Below are 15,589 nucleotides of genomic sequence, written 5' to 3' on the forward strand. Positions count from 1 at the left end.
AGTCACTTTAAAGTCACTTCAAGAAAATAAAACCTGGACAGTCACAGAGCTCCCTCCTAACCCCAAAACTATAGGAAGTAAGTGGACTTGTCCAAGTAAAGTCAGATGCAGAAGGGAATATCCACAAATACAAAGCCAGACTAGTTGCCAAGGGTTACTCCCAGAAATTCTGTGAAAATTACGGTAAAATATTTGCACCCGTCGTAAAACACTCCACCATCAGAGTGCTTCTTAGCATTGCAGCCGGGGAAGGGCATGCAAGTCAAACACCTAGACGTTAAAACTGCTTTCCTATATGGAGACATCAAGGAAGGTCTCTACATGGAGAAACCACCAGGGTTTGAGCAAGGAGACAACCTTGTGTGTAAACTTTAGAAGAGCATCTACCCTCTAAAACAATCTGCAAGGATGTGGAATGAGAAAGTTAACAAAGTACTTACCAGAGAGGGATTCTTAAGAAGTAAAGCAGACCCCTGTCTCTACTCCAAGAATACATCCTTATCTACGTTGATGACATTGTAATCCCCTTCTTGTTCAAAACAAATTCACAAACTGAAAGAAAATTTTGAAATCAAAGAACTTGGGAACATTAGCTACTATCTGGCAATCCAAATAGAGAGATAAGAAGATGGAAGTTCCCTTCTCAACCAATCTCAGAAAATCTCAGAAATCTTGGAACAATTCAATATGCAAGATGCAAAGTATGTTACAACTCTTATGAAACCAGGCCATCTAAAGAGCAATGAAGCAGAAGACTTGCTACCCAACAATGACATGTATCGTAGAGCAATAGGTAAGCTGCCATATGTTGCCACTGTGACAAGACCAGACATAGCTGCAGAAGTGGGCATACAATGCAGGAAAGTTTCAGCCCCCTGTTATCGTGACTGGAACACAGTAAAAAGAGTCATACAATACCTCAAAGGAACAATACAGATGAAGTTACGGTTACCAGCAACATCCAATCCAAAACTGGTTGGATATGTGAATGCTGATTGGGCCTGAGACTGTACAGACCGCAAATCCACAAGTGGATTCAACTTCCAGTATGGGGAAGGAGCCATAAGTTGGTCTAGCCGAAAGCAAGCAACTGTCGCTCTATCTTCAACTGAAGCAGAATACATTGCAGCAGCAAACACGCGTCAAGAAGTGATATGGATTCGTCAACTTTTTGTGGACATTGGGATAGACATGTCAAAACCAATTCCCATTTTTGAAGACAACCAGGGATGTATAAAGCTTACACAATCAGAAAGGGTCAATCCTAGGACCAAACACTTCGATGTCAAGCATCACCTACTGAGGGACAATCAAGAGCAAGGTGTTATTGACATTCACTATTGCCCATTAAAGGAGATGACTGCCGATGCACTCACCAAGCCTTTATTGAAGGAACGTCATAGCTATTTCCAGAAGAAGCTGAATATAGTTTAACAAAGCACATGCTGTTGAGAAGGGGTGTTGAAAGAACAACAGCACATAGCTTTCTATAATAGTAAACTAAGGTCTTGCAAGCTATCATTTGGAATCCACCAATAGGTGAAAAAAGTCTAAATATGCACATGTGTCCACATATGCATAGAAAAAATCAGCCGCTGACACTGCTCACTAGGGATGAGCCGAACACCCCCCTGTTCGGTTTGCACCAGAACTTGCGAACAGGCAAAAAATTTGTTTGAACATGCGAACACCATTAAAGTCTATGGGACATGAACATGAATAATCAAAAGTTACATAGTTACATAGTAGGTGAGGTTGAAAAAAGACACAAGTCCATCAAGTCCAACCTATGTGTGTGATTATATGTCAGTATTACATTGTATATCCCTGTATGTTGCGGTCATTCAGGTGATTATCTAATAGTTTCTTGAAGCTATCAATGCTCCCCGCTGAGACCACCGCCTGTGGAAGGGAATTCCACATCCTTACCGCTCTTACAGTAAAGAACCCTCTACGTAGTTTAAGGTTAAACCTCTTTTCTTCTAATTGTAATGAGTGGCCGCGAGTCTTATTAAACTCTCTTCTGCGAAAAAGTTTTCTCCCTATTGTGGGGTCACCAGTACAGTATTTGTATATTGAAATCATATCCCCTCTCAAGCGTCTCTTCTCCAGAGAGAAAAAGTTCAGTGCTCACAACCTTTCCTCATAACTAAGATCCTCCAGACCCTTTATTAGCTTTGTTGCCCTTCTTTGTACTCGCTCCATTTCCAGTACATCCTTCCTGAGGACTGGTGCCCAGAACTGGACAGCATACTTTAGGTGCAGCCGGACCAGAGTCTTGTAGAGCGGGAGAATTATCGTTTTATCTCTGGAGTTGATCCCCTTTTTAATGCCAATATTTTGTTTGCTTTGTTAGCAGCAGCTTGGCATTGCATGCCATTGCTGAGCCTATCATCTACTAGGACCCCCCGGTCCTTTTCCATCCTAGATTCCCCCAGAGGTTCTCCCCCCAGTGTATAGATTGCATTCATATTTTTGCCACCCAAATGCATTATTTTACATTTTTCTACATTGAACCTCATTTGCCATGTAGTTGTCCACCCCATTAATTTGTTCAGATCTTTTTGCAAAATTTCCACATCCTGCGGAGAAGTTATTGCCCTGCTTAGCTTAGTATCGTCTGCAAATACAGAGATTGAACTGTTTATCCCATCCTCCAGGTCGTTTATGAACAATTAAATAGGATTGGTCGGGGGGCGTGGCTAAACCATGGAAGTGTGAGGACGCTCAGACCGGAGCTCTGCACTGGAACGGGCCGAGAACCCACCATATAACCGCACAGACGAGCCAGCTTCTCATGCCAGGGGATCGTAAACACCCGCCGGCTAGTGGGGAACGGAGGGGACCCGAGATTTCTCACTATTTCCTGCGGCAACACCAGCTTTCTTCACCGGCCGCACGAGGCAAGATGGCGCCGCCACGAGTCCCGCCGGGAGGCACCGCTGTAATAGCAAGTAAGAAGGGGGGACAGATGGACACTGTAGCAGCAGAGGAAGATTTCCCCCCTCTTCCCCCCAGGTCTCACTCTCCCATACAGTCCCCTGCCATTCCCTTCTTGAACTCACAATTGCCATCTGAGAGCATAGGGGGAACGAACAGCCTCCTGGAGGAATCCCTGAAAGGCATAGTCTCAGGCCTACCTACAAAGCAGGATCTCAATGCTATGGCAGCCTCCATAGTTAATGCACTTACAAATGAACTGCATGACTTAAAACAACAGGTGGACACGGTAGAGGAAAGGGTGACTGTGATGGAGGCCTCGCAGACAACCACAGACGCACGCATTACTGCCTTAGAGCAAGAACATAAAGTTTATCGCCGCCATCTTGTGGATGCCCACCTGAGGATCGACGATGGCGAAAACAGAAGTAGGAGGAACAATCTACGCCTCAGAGGTATCCCGGAGGCTACTATGGGCCCAGATCTCCGCTCTACTGTCGTGGCGATCCTAAACCAGGTTCTGGGTAAGCCTCCTACCGCGGACCTGGAGCTAGACAGGGTTCACCGTGTACCCGGGCCCCGGGCCCCCCCCACGGTGCAGCGGGCCCCGGCAGACCAAGATCTCCCCCGTGATGTTCTGTGCAGGGTACACTTTTTTACTATTAAGGAGGAGATCCTGCGTCTGGCGTGGGAGAAGGGCACAATTGACTTTGATGGAGCGCCCATACGGATATACCCTGATGTATCCAGACAGACCCGTGTCATGAGAGGTCTGCTGCGACCATTGCTGGAGGTGATACGGGAAGCCGAAGCCACATACCGATGGGGTCATCCCTTTCACCTGATTGTCCGGAAGCAAGGCTCAGAGTTCCACCTTCGCGCCCCGGACCAGCTGCCGGACCTCTTCCAATTCATAGCCAAACCTGCTGTCAATGTACCTAACTGGTTCGACTACCTGCTGTCCCAGGACACCTCAAGTCCAGCCCTGCCCAGGCAACAGAGGATCAGACGACCACGTTCCCGTCCGCCCAATCGAGACGCTTACAGACCACATCCAACGACCTCCGAAGATTGACCGCCTCTTCTTCCGCATGGACTGGTAAGGATGTGCAGTATTCCCCCTAGGCAGTTTCTACTTCTAATGGTACTCTCTCTATGACTTTCTTTGCAATTGCCCCGTCAACCACCAAGACCCCTGTCAAACCTAAGAGAGGACATATATCATTTTTCATTTTTCATTTTTCCCCTTTTTTGTTGTCCCATAGACAGGATTTGAAAATATCCAGTGAACTAAAGCCGCAACAGAGGAGGACGTTTCTCTACCCTTTATGCATTCACCTGGAGTGCCTGTCTTTTCTTTTATTTTCATTTTTTCTCTTTTTATTTTTACCCATCCTCTGTATATTTGGGGACTACCGTGGTGGGGAGGGGGGGAATGTTGTGCACCTCAGATAGCCAGATTGCGTTAAGAGTTGACCGGAGTATTTTATCTGCAGCAGAATCGTAAGGGCTTTAGATAGTAAAGATGCTTTTCAGACTGTTGCAGCATTTTTGCTGCCAATGTTATCTTTCCCTTTATTTGTCTTTTATATATAGCCCACCTAACCTTACTTCCTACATTCAATTGCTGCAGATGCTTACTATCCAGGAAAATGGTGTCCCGGTCTTGAGGCATCGGGGGAAGGGACGTAGAAAACTCCGACGGGTCCCACCTACCGACCTCCATGACCTGAGTCGGGTCCCTGAACTACAGAGCCCTCCTCCCGATGCAACAACGCCTTGTGGATGCAATAGACTGGTATCTGTTTATGGTATGTTTACTTCATGTTCGCTTGACTATGCCTAATGTTAAGTTGGTTCTGCCATGATATCTATATTTAGTGGTTCCCATGACCCTACCTAGTGCATCTCCCTTCTCAATGACTTCTGTTTTTGTTAAATTCTTGGTCATTGAATTCTCTGACCAATAATCCTCACCGCCCTGTTCACCCCCAGTTAGGGCGGTCACCCGATTGGACCTCTTAGTGCTAATCGGAAGACCAAAGAGTAACTGTCTTAATAGATTGCTTTTTCCCCAACCCCTGCCCCCTCCCTTCCCCCCTCCTTTTCTTGCCCGTTACCCCCTCCTCTACCCCCCCGCTTGCTCCACCCCCCTTTCCCCCCCCCCTCCCCTAGTGCCCCTTTTCTGTCGGTCGGTGGTGTTGCCCCCCCCCCCCCCTGGTTGGGTGGGGGCGGACACTAGAGAAGTTTATCTACACCACATTATTGTCCTTGCTCACCGGACTAATAGCTGACGCTATGGGTCTCCTAAAGGTCACCTCCCTCAATGTACGTGGTCTCAATGTACCAGAAAAACGCTCCCAGCTCTTGACCGACTTGCGTAAAGGCAAAACCCAAATTGCTTTCCTACAGGAAACGCACTTCCATGGTGATCGTATTCCTAAATTGACTAATGGAACGTTCCTGACGGCATACCACAGCATATCGCCCATCTCTAAATCTAAGGGGGTCAGCATCCTTGTAGCAAAATCGGTTCCATGGGTCTTTGGGGCCCAGCTGGTGGATCCCCAGGGTCGCTTTCTCCTCCTAAAGGGAAGGGTGTCCGATGTGCAGGTTACCTTCGCCAATGTATATTTCCCCAATATAGACCACCCACAATTCCTGCAGAAGCTGCTACCGCAGTTACTGGAGTTTTCGGAGGGGGTGCTTGTCTTCGGGGGGGACCTCAATTTCACAATGGATCCCCTGCTAGATGCCTCACGCGGCTCATCCCATCTACCTTATACACGCCTCAAGAGACTGAAGGCAGACCTCCATGCTCTGCGCCTAGTAGACCCCTGGCGCCTATCGCGTCCGCAAGATAGGGACTATACGTACTTCTCTTCAGTCCACCACTCATATTCGAGACTGGACTATTTACTGATCACACATAAAGATATAGCTAGGGTAGTGAATACCTCCATAGATGTCATTTCCCTTTCAGACCATGCACCGATCCATATGACTCTCCAATTGGGTCCAGTAACCCGGACCCCACCCTCCTGTAGGCTTAATGAAGCCTTGTTACAATCGGAAGAGACATGCACAGAAATACAGACAAAGTTAAGGGAATACTTCGCTGTCAATGAAGCCTCAGTTCCCAACCCTTTAACGGTTTGGGAGGCTCATAAGAAAGTTATTAGGGGCACTTTAATTAGTATAGGGGCCCGCCTTAAGCGAGAAAGAACTCGTCGCATTGATGAGCTCTTCGCCCAGGTCCGTGTTCTGGAGGGTGCCCATAAGGCCAGTCTTGCCCGTGCCGCCCACCATGACCTTCTTAAAGCCCGCGAGGAGCTTCGTGCACTCTTGTTCCACAAAACGAAACAAAAATTGGCATGGGCGCGTCGGACGATGTACGAGTACTCCAATAAACCCGACTCGCTCCTAGCCAGAGCACTACGGGGCCCACGTACCACAACCTATATCTCACACATCCTGTCATCCTCTGGTCGTAAGATGACTACATCCTCTGACATTGCGGCGGAGTTTCGATCCTTCTATGAAGGCCTCTACAACCTTGATGGGCGACCATCGGGGGACCCTAATTCTGCCGGGGGATTTACCCCCCGCTCCTACATCACCATGTCGGGTATGCCCTCACTCCCGACTGAGGTCCAGGAAGAGTTAGAGGAACCCATCACCGTAGAGGAACTGGGTGTAGCACCAGCGAACTCAAAGCCTAAGAAGGCCCCAGGCCCAGACGGATTTACCCCGGCGTACTATAAGACATTCTTTGAGACGCTGTCTAACCCCCTGGTGTCTGCACTCAACTCGATCACAGAGGGCAACTCCTTTCCCATTGACACCTTAAGGGCCTACATTTCCCTTATCCCTAAAGAGGGGAAGGACCCCTTGCAGTGTGGAAGCTACCGGCCGATAGCTCTCCTGAACGCCGACCTGAAATTGTTTGCCAAGATACTGGCCAATAGGCTAATTCTGCATATGCCAAACCTGATCCATAAGGACCAGGCAGGCTTTGTGCCACTACGAGAACCCCGCGATAACACCATCCGGGTAATCAATTTGATCCACGCAGCCAGGACATCACGGCGACCCCTTCTCCTGCTATCTACGGATGCGGAGAGGGCTTTCGACCGTGTGGATTGGTCCTTCATACAGGCCACTCTGGAACATATCGGCCTCCGCTCATCAATGCTCAGCTGGATACTTTCCCTCTACTCGCATCCTACAGCAGCAGTTAAGGTAAACGAAACAAGGTCGAGCTACTTTCCTATACGCAATGGCACCCGACAGGGTTGTCCTCTGTCTCCGCTTATCTTTATACTCACGTTGGAGCCCTTCCTTTGCAGGATAAGGGCGGACTCGGGCATCGCCGGTTATCACAAACCCTCCGGGTCGCATAAGGTAGCCGCTTTCGCCGACGACCTCATCTTTTTCCTATCGGACCCACTGGCATCACTCCCTAATCTACTCCACTCCCTCCGAATCTACGGGGATCTCTCCCAATACAAAATTAACTTAACAAAATCCTCCCTTCTTAATATCACGGCGGGCACAGACATAGTACGCAGATTGCGCGCAGAATATCAGTTACATTGGGCAACCGACACTATCCCATATTTGGGAGTTTACATTACCCCCGACCCTGCCAATCTATATCAGGCGAATTTTGCTCCTCTACTCCTTCGCCTCAAGACAGACCTGTCCCACTGGCATGCCTTGACTTTGACATGGTTCGGTCGATGTAATGCCATCAAGATGACAGCCATGCCTAGGGTGCTCTACTTGCTACAGGCCCTCCCCATTCGTCTCCCTCCCCCCTTCTTCAAACGGATTCACTCACTGTTCCGTGACTTCATCTGGTCACACCGAAAGCCACGTATTAAACTGCAACTTCTCCACATGGCAAAGCACAAAGGAGGGATCGGTCTCCCTGATGTGAAAGCGTACTATAGGGCAACCCACCTCACCAGGGTAGTGGATTGGCACTGTCATGCGGAGGCAAAGCAGTGGGTGACGATGGAGTTTGAGGACTCCGAAGGCACGGCCAAGTGCTGGCCCTGGACCACCACTCCCCTATCGAGGGACATCGCTGCGCACCCCACTCTTGGAAGCACGATCCAGGTGGCGAGAGATGCTTTCAGGCATTCCTCGATATCCCCCATACCCTCACCTATGGTGCCAATCCCGGGCAACCCTGATTTTCCACCCGATTGCGGGGGCCCTGTATTCCGTTACTTGACAAGGGAGGGCAGCTGGCCACACCTCCACGATTTCCTGGGCCCGACTGGCCAGCTTGCGGCGGACGCCGGGTTGGCAGGTTCTGACCCTCCACTAGACTTTCTGAGCGGCCTCCAACTTCGCAATTTCTTACGCCGTTGCGCACGGGCACCGGGCATATCGCGTAAGCTCACAGAGCTGGAACAAATCTGTCATCGTAAAGAACCGACCCGCCATTGCCTATCACTGATCTATTCCTCACTAATATCACCAACAGAAGGATTTGTACCACCCTTTCTCTCTAAGTGGGAAGAAGAATTAGGCATACAATTCAATGAATCCCAAAGAGGAAAGATCCTACATTTTGCCCAGAAGTCATCCCTGGCCACCAGGGTACAAGAGACGTGCTATAAAGTAGTGACTAGATGGTACAGGGTACCTTCTACCCTGCACCGTTTTTCCCCGCAGGTCCCGAGCTTGTGTTGGCGATGTGGGGAGGGAGAGGGAACGATGCTCCATGTTTTCTGGGACTGTCCCAAAATCAAACCGTACTGGCTGGAGGTGGCACGCACAGTTGAACACCTGACTGGTGTTGCCTTGGAGGGGGACCCTGGGGCTTGCCTGTTGCACCTCTCTAAACGTCCGATCAAGAAATACAAAGCCTCTCTAACCATCCAATTGCTGAATGCAGCCAAGGCATGTATACCCTTATGTTGGAGGTCGGAGTTCCCACCTACAAAAATGCAGTGGTATGCTAAAGTGAACGAACTTCGAGACATGGAAGATCTAACTGCCACACTGTACGACAGGGAGGAGGCCTTCCGGGAGACATGGAGACCTTGGCAACACTTTACTTACTCTGATCCATACCTCCAGGAGATGGCTCACTCTGAATAATTCCGTGGACTGGGTTGCCTGTTTGGCAGGGGGGCGCCACCGCCACTGCAATCCCTTCCCCCTTCTCCCTCCCTCCTCCCCCCCCCCCTTTTTTCTAACCCTCCTCCCCCCCCCTTTCTACCCCCCCTCTGTCTTCCCCTTACCCCCTCCAGTTGTGGGGAAAGCTTAGTCAGATAATGAGCATATCTTGGTATATATTGCCCATCAGTACTCCCACGACTGGACTCAACTGGTCGCTTGGAGGGGTCCCTCCCGACCAGCTGAGGAATTTTTAATTTTATTATTCACGAATCAGTCTTGGTTGTTATATAGACTCAAACGGGGTTTTAAGTTGATATCTGAGAAACTCCCATTTCTTTTTGTTTATCTCAGACTGGGATCTCAGACTACCCCACCATAGGGTTATAACTCTCCATACGCCACACTGAATGTATACTTAAGGGGTTTGTTGGATTGCCGTCCCTGTTTCGTTCTATAATCCTTTATGTGACAGGCCTATGGCTTAATTATCTATGTATATGCTGACTTTTGTTACATCTGTATCTGTGGATTACCATGTGATGTATTTGAAAGAAATAAAGAATTACAAAAAAAAAAAAAAAAAAAATAGGATTGGTCCCAGCACAGAACCCTGAGAGACCCCACTACCCACCCCTGACCATTCCGAGTACTCCCCATTTATCACCACCCTTTGAACACGCCCTTGTAGCCAGTTTTCAATACATGTACTCACCCTATTGTCCATGCCAACGGACCTTATTTTGTACAGTAAAGGTTTAAGGGGAACTGTGTCAAATGCTTTTGCAAAATCCAGATACACCACGTCTACAGGCCTTCCTTTATCTAGATGGCAACTCACCTCCTCATAGAAGGTTAGTAGATTGGTTTGGCAAGAACGATTCTTCATGAATCCATGCTGATTACTGCTAATGATATCATTCTCATTACTAAAATCTTGTATATAGTCCCTTATCATCCCCTCCAAGAGTTTACATACTATTGATGTTAGGCTAACTGGTCTGTAATTCCCAGGGATGTATTTTGGACCCTTTTTAAATATTGGTGCTACATTGGCTTTTCTCCAATCAGCTGGTACCATTCCAGTCATAGACTGTCTGTAAAAATTAGGAACAACGGTCTGGCAATCACTTGACTGAGATCCCTAAGTACCCTCGGGTGCCAGCCCCCTGGTCCCGGTGATTTATTAATGTTAAGTTTCTCAAGTCTAAAAGTCTAATTTTAATTCCGTCCTCTGTTAACCATGGAGGTGCTTCCTGTGTTGTGTCCTGAGGATAAACACTGCAGTTTTGGTTACTGAAGCCCCCCAATTCACTCGTGAAGACTGAGGAGAAGAATAAATTCAATACCTTCGCCATCTCCCCATCCTTTGTAACCAGATGTCCTTCCTCATTCTTTATGGGGCCAATATGGTCTGTCCTCCCTTTTTTACTGTTTACATACTTAAAGAATTTCTTGGGATTTTTTTTTGCTCTCCTCCGCTATGTGTCTTTCATGTTCTATCTTAGCTGTCCTAATTGCACCCTTACATTTCTTGTTGCATTCTTTATAAAGTCTGAATGCTGAGGATGATCCCTCAACCTTGTATTTTGTGAAGGCCTTCTCCTTTGCTTTTATATGCATTTTTACATTGGAGTTAAGCCATCCAGGACTTTTGTTCACCCTTTTATTACCCAATAGGGATACATTGGCTAATGCCCTTATTTAATATGCTCTTAAAGCAAACCCATCTCTCCTCATAGTTACATAGTTACATAGTAGGTGAGGTTGAAAAAAGACACAAGTCCATCAAGTGCAACCCATCCTCCACATTCTTTGTTCCTAATATTTTATCCCAATTTATGCCTTTTAGCAAGGTTTGTACTTTAGGGAAGTTGGCTTTTTTAAAATTCAGTGTCTTTGTATTCCCTTCATGTTTCCTATTTGTGTGATTTATACTGAAACTAATTGACCTGTGATTGCTGTTACCTAAATTGCCCCGTATTTCCACATCTGTGATCAGGTCTGTATTGTTGGTAATCACTAGATCCAGTATTGTTTTATTTCTAGTTGGTGCGTCTACCATCTGACCCATAAAATTGTCCTGCAAGACATTAAGGAACTGGCGAGCCTTAAATGAATGCGCGGTTCCGTCCGCCCAGTCTATGTCTGGATAATTAAAATCCCCCATTATAATAACACTTCCCATCCTTGCTGCTAATCCAATTTGTGATAGGAGATCTGTCTCCACTTCCTCCCTCAGGTTAGGGGGCCTATAGCATACTCCCAGTATTATTTTCCCCTTAGCTTCATCCCTTTGGAGCTCTACCCATAAGGATTCCACCTCCTCTCTAGCTCCCTCAGTGATGTCATCTCTCACATTCACTTGTACATTATTCTTGATATATAGGCATACCCCTCCCTCTTTTTTACCCTCTCTATCCTTGCGGTATAGGGTATACCCTTGAATGTTTGCCAGCCAATCATGAGAGCTGTTGAACCAGGTCTCTGAAATTCCCACAAAATCCAAATCCTCCTCGTACAACAGTATCTCTAGTTCACCCATCTTGTCTGCCATGCTCCTGGCATTGGTGAACATGCCACATAGTTTAGACCGGTCGCATATTGTCCTCGTATTGGGTGTTTCGAGATTGCAACTAGGACTTGCTACTATACTCACCTTGTGTTTTTGTGCTTTGGTTAACCTACCACTAATGCCCCCAATACTACCAACTGTAATATCTTCCACGCTGACTATCTCTGCCTCTGGACCCTCCCCCCCATCGCCTAGTTTAAAAAGTGCTAATTTTAAAAACTTATATGCAAGTTATTGTCATAAAAAGTGTTTGGGGACCCGGGTCCTGCCCCAGGGGACATGGATCAATGCAAAAAAAAGTTTTAAAAACGGCCGTTTTTTCAGGAGCAGTGATTTTAATAATGCTTAAAGTCAAACAATAAAAGTGTAATATCCCTTTAAATTTCGTAGCTGGGGGGTGTCTATAGTATGCCTGTAAAGGGGCGCATGTTTCCCGTGTTTAGAACAGTCTGACAGCAAAATGACATTCAAAGGAAAAAAAAGTCATTTAAAACTACCCGCGGCTATTAATGAATTGCCGGCCTGACAATACACATAAAAGTTCATTGATAAAAACGGCATGGGAATTCCCCACAGGGGAACCCCGAACCATAATGTAAAAAAAAAAATGACGTGGGGGGTCCCCCTAAATTCCATACCAGGCACTTCAGGTCTGGTATGGATTTTAAGGGGAACCCCACGCCAAAATTTAAAAAAAAAAGGGCGTGGGGTCCCCCCAAAAATCTATACCAGACCCTTATCCGAGCACGCAACCTGGCAGGCCACCGGAAAAGAGGGGGGGACGAGAGTGCGGCCCCCCTCCTGAACCGTTCCAGACCACATGCCCTCAACATTGGGAGGGTGCTTTGGGATAGCCCCCCAAAACACCTTGTCCCCATGTTGATGGGGACTGAAAGGCTAGTGGTCAACTGGTCAACTGGTCAAGTGCACCCCCAAACCTTTTCCTTGCTTGCTCGAGCTGAACTCAGTCATCAAGAAGGTCTTTTTCAATCGATTGGATAAACACAACACCACACAGCACGTTGGATATCGAGAATACAAATGTATTATATCTTTTCAAATGTTATATAGGGCAACAATTCATTATACATCATTATGGGCAAACCAAGGGGCGGTCCCTTAGTTTATCCAATCACAAGAGTACAAGTATCACAAATGACATGTTATATGACATATGCATGATATTTCTGCTAAATGAAGTGATTAAAAAAAGTACCCAACAAAAGTACCCAAAATGTCCTTTATGAAAATATATTTTCTTAGCTTAAATTCCGAGAAAATGAATAATATAGAAATAACCTTTTAGATACTTTCGATAAGATGCCTTTTGGCTTTAGGCCCAGGTTTGCGGTGGGATGTTCTAATTTGTTCCCGTACTTATATTCAAACATTCTCACCGCAGACACGGTACTTTTCCTGTTTTTTTGCGGGTAGCTAGCTGAGTAAATTTCCACTTAACATTATCAAAGCCTTGCATAAGCATTTCATCTATCTTGTATTATATAAAAGAAGTTCAGGCCCTTATCTAAAGTATATAGTGAACCAAAGTGCAGCCATTTTCCTTACAATTATGCCCCTAACATTGGTGTCAGTGGAGTGGCCTCATCCCCACAACCCTTGGCCGGTGGTTGTGGGGGTCTGCGGGCGGGGAGCTTATCGGAATCTGGAAGACCCCTTTAACAAGGGGACCCCCAGATCCCAGCCTCCCCCTGTGTGAAATGGTAAGGGGGTACTTACCCCTACCATTTCACTAAAAAACTGTCAAAAATGTTAAAAATGACAAGAGACAGTTTTTGACAATTCCTTTATTTAAATGCTTCTTCTTTCTTCTAACTTCTTTCTTCCCAGCATGTCCTGTATACATTGTATATTATACACCGGAGAACTACAAGTCCCAACATGTCCTGTATACATTGTATATTATACACAGGAGGACTACAAGTCCCATCATGTCCGGTATACATTGTATATTATACACCGGAGAACTACAAGTCCCAACATGTCCTGTATACATTGTATATTATACACAGGAGGACTACAAGTCCCATCATGTCCTGTATACATTGTATATTATACACAGGAGGACTACAAGTCCCAACATGTCCTATATACATTGTATATTATACACCGGAGAACTACAAGTCCCATCATGTCCTGTATACATTGTATATTATACACCGGAGAACTACAAGTCCCAACATGTCCTATATACATTGTATATTATACACCGGAGAACTACAAGTCCCATCATGTCCTGTATACATTGTATATTATACACCGGAGGACTACAAGTCCCAGCATGTCCTGTATACATTGTATATTATACACAGGAGGACTACAAGTCTCAGCATGTCCTGTATACATTGTATATTATACACAGGAGGACTACAAGTCCCAGCATGTCCTGTATACATTGTATATTATACACCGGAGAACTACAAGTCCCAACATGTCCTATATACATTGTATATTATACACCGGAGAACTACAAGTCCCATCATGTCCTGTATACATTGTATATTATACACAGGAGGACTACAAGTCCCAGCATGTCCTGTATACATTGTATATTATACACCGGAGGACTACAAGTCCCAGCATGTCCTGTATACATTGTATATTATACACCGGAGGACTACAAGTCCCAGCATGTCCTGTATACATTGTATATTATACACCGGAGGACTACAAGTCCCAGCATGTCCTTTAAACATTGTATATTATACACCAGAGGACTGCAAGTCCCAGCATGTCCTGTATACATTGTATATTATACACCGGAGGACTACAAGTCCCAGCATGTCCTGTATACATTGTATATTATACACCGGAGGACCACAAGTCCCATCATGTCCTGTATACATTGTATATTATACACAGGAGGACTACAAGTCTCAGCATGTCCTGTATACATTGTATATTATACACCGGAGGACTACAAGTCCCAGCATGTCCTGTATACATTGTATATTATACACCGGAGGACTACAAGTCCCAGCATGTCCTGTATACATTGTATAGTATACACCGGAGGACTACAAGTCCCAGCATGTCCTGTATACATTGTATATTATACACAGGAGGACTAGAAGTGCCAGCATGTCCTGTATACATTGTATATTATACACAGGAGGACTACAAGTCCCAGCATATCCTGTATACATTGTATATTATACACAGGAGGACTACAAGTCTCAGCATGTCCTGTATACATTGTATATTATACACAGGAGGACCACAAGTCCCATCATGTCCTGTATACATTGTATATTATACACCGGAGGACTACAAGTCCCAGCATGTCCTGTATACATTGTATATTATACACCGGAGGACTACAAGTCCCAGCATGTCCTTTAAACATTGTATATTATACACAGGAGGACTACAATTCCCAGCATGTCCTGTATACATTGTATATTATACACTGGAGGACTACAAGTCCCAGCATGTCCTGTATACATTGTATATTATACACCGGAGGACTACAAGTCCCAGCATGTCCTGTATACATTGTATATTATACACCGGAGGACTACAAATCCCAGCATGTCCTGTATACATTGTATATTATACACAGGAGGACTACAAGTCCCAGCATGTCCTGTATACATTGTATATTATACACAGGAGGACTACAAGTCCCAGCATGTCCTGTATACATTGTATATTATACACCCGAGGACTACAAGTCCCAGCATGTCCTGTATACATTGTATATTACGTCTATAATCTCATTGTTACATATAAAGGACATATCAGTGACACCAATGTATGTAGAAAGGTGATGATGTCTGATCCTCGGTGTCGGTGAAATCTCCTCCTATCAGATGGTAAATGTTGGGCACAGATCTGGAGCCGGGAACTTTGTGGCGCTCTTCTCTGTCTCTTCTCCTCTCTGACATGGACGGCTGCTGCTTTACCCCCCCCCCCCTCGGC

At 46.1% G+C, this 15,589-nt stretch overlaps 2 protein-coding genes across 2 annotated transcripts in view; one reads left to right on the plus strand and one right to left on the minus strand.

Annotated features, from left to right (window-relative positions):
* LOC141126606 (uncharacterized) overlaps positions 1 to 15,589 on the plus strand; it is a 757,790-nt gene that overhangs the window by 527,780 nt on the left and 214,421 nt on the right.
* The window catches only part of LOC141126581 (uncharacterized), a 105,303-nt gene that overhangs the window by 89,173 nt on the left and 541 nt on the right, over positions 1 to 15,589 (minus strand). The gene's annotated exons all lie outside the window — the stretch shown is intronic.

Source organism: Aquarana catesbeiana, linkage group LG02 (assembly GCF_042186555.1).
Source record: "Aquarana catesbeiana isolate 2022-GZ linkage group LG02, ASM4218655v1, whole genome shotgun sequence".
Classification (NCBI taxonomy): Eukaryota; Metazoa; Chordata; class Amphibia; order Anura; family Ranidae; genus Aquarana; species Aquarana catesbeiana.